The sequence below is a fragment of the Babylonia areolata genome, chromosome 28, assembly GCF_041734735.1.
Source record: "Babylonia areolata isolate BAREFJ2019XMU chromosome 28, ASM4173473v1, whole genome shotgun sequence".
Taxonomy (NCBI): Eukaryota; Metazoa; Mollusca; class Gastropoda; order Neogastropoda; family Buccinidae; genus Babylonia; species Babylonia areolata.
The window spans coordinates 27,378,158-27,380,598 of NC_134903.1; positions in this window are offsets into that span (position 1 = coordinate 27,378,158).

The following is a 2,441-nucleotide window of genomic DNA, read 5'->3' on the forward strand; positions in this document are numbered from 1 at the left end:
TGCGTCCTGGCACCCACACTGTTCTCCATTCTCTTCTCTGCCATGCTGATTGACGCCTTCCAAGACTGTGACCGGGGCATCTACATTCAGTTTCGCACAGATGGCAAACTTTTCAACTTGCGGCGACTCCACGCCAGGTCCAGGGTGTTTGAGGCACTGTTGAGAGAATTCCTCTTCGCTGATGACTGCGCGCTTGCTCCACACACCCATGAGGACATGCAGTTCATTATGGACAGGTTCTCAACCTCCTGCAGACGCTTTGGACTCACCATCAGCCTCAGCAAGACCGAGTCCATGTACCAACCAGCTAGCTCACAGAACGCCAGTGCCTCCCCCCCCCACCCCCCATCTGCAATCAAGATCAATGACACAGAGATCAAGTCAGTCGACAAGTTTTGCTACCTGGGCAGCACCCTATGCAGCAACGGAGCCCTTGATGCAGAAGTGACGCTGCGCATCGCCAAGGCCAGCTCCGCCTTTGGCAGACTCAACAACAGGCTGTGGAACAACAAAGGCATCAGGCTCAGCACCAAGATGAAAACCTACAGAGCTGTTGTGCTGACCACCTTGTACTGCTGTGAAACATGGACGACGTATCGCCGTCACATTCAACAACTTGAGCAGTTTCACCAGAGATACTTACGAAAGATCTTCGGCATAAAGTGGCAAGACTGGGTCTCCAACCTCCAGGTCCTAGAGAGGAGCGGCCTACCCAGCATCGAAAGCCTGCTGATCCAGTGCCAGCTACGCTGGACAGGACACGTTGTTCGCATGACAGACAGCAGGATCCCGAAGATGCTTTTATATGGCCATCTGAAGGAAGGCCACCATGAACGTGGAAGACCCTGCAAGCGCTTCAAGGACACCTTGAAGACAAACCTCAAAGCCTGTGACATAGACATCGCTTCCTGGGAAACTGATGCCCTTGACCGCTCTCGCTGGAAGATGCTGTGCTCTAGTGGCATAAAGGCGTTTGCAAACAAGAGAACGCTGGCCATTAAGGAGAAGCGTGAGCGAAGGAAGCAGGGCTCAACTTCTGGAGACGTTTTCCCTTGCAACACCTGTGGGAAGTGCTGCGCATCCAGAATCGGCCTCTTCACCCATATGAGGACACACACCGACAGATAAGCCTGCTTGTCTACTCATCCGTCGGACCGACGGGAGACTCCGTCAATCATGCCTTTTGAAAAACCTTACTTCAGACAAAGAAAAAGGAGCAACATATTTTTTTTTTTAAAGGAAAAGGGGGCTGGGGGAGTGGGAGGGGGGGGGGAGACAACGCATGAAAAACCCACTGGTAAAAGAACCGTTGCCGTAGAAATGGGTGGCTTAAGATTTTAGTGTCAGACTTCCTGGTAATAAAAAAAAATGGTTGGGTCAAAGACTATGAGAAAGACTGAGTCACAACCCCCCCCCCCTTCCTCATTCCCCCCCCATCCCTCCTCCCCCCCCCCCCCCCCCCCGCCCAGCCTCAGTCCCTTCCCCCTTCCTACGCACCACATTTTTGCTTATCGAGCATTTTTTGGAGACTTCTTCACTATCCGAATATGTTCATTTTTGCAGCATGTTGATAGTAAAACATTTTTTTAAAATACACTTGCAGACAGGGGGTCGGGGTGGGGGAGAAAAAAAAGATGTGGGGCTGCTTCGTGGTGAGTTGCTCTCCCCGTGGAGAGAATGCAATACAGTGCAATGCAATGCAACACAATGCAATGCAATACAATACAATACAAGGCAATATGATACAATGCAATGAAATACAATACAATACAACGCAACGCAACGCAACGCAATGCAATGCAGTGCAATGCAGTAAATACAATACAATACAATACAATACAATACAACAATACTATACAATATGATGACAATTCTCTGCAAACAAAACAAAACAAAACAAAAACATAGTTATCTCTCCAAGAAAAAAAAGAGCAGCTTTAGACGGATTCAGGACTTCGTTGCAGAAGCGTTCTTATTTAAGCAGCATACACATTACCCTGCACCTCCTCTACCCCGCTCCTCCACACACTCATTTCTAGGCTACGTATCGCAGCTTCCACGGCACACACACTCTTTAGATGCACTGTGGCAGAACCAGTTAGGCGTCAGTTGGACCTCTGATCCGGTGTTCACTGGTGGTAAGGTCTCGAAGCTCTCTTTCGGCACACTTGTGTGCCCTTGGGAAAGGCACGTAACTCCGATTTTTTCCTCAACCCACTCAGTTGTGAATGAGTACCTGAGTTCTTTGGGGAATGTTAACTCTCTCCATACGAACGGCGAAAGAGACGACGTTAACAGCGTTTCACCCCAATTACCATCATCAAAATATTGCAAGCGGAAGGCTCTTATACTGAAGACGTGAATGTTGACAAAGAATACCACAATTCTGACGACGGAAGCTAAAGGTTGGGTCATTCAGACACCCACTGGACATCCGAGGG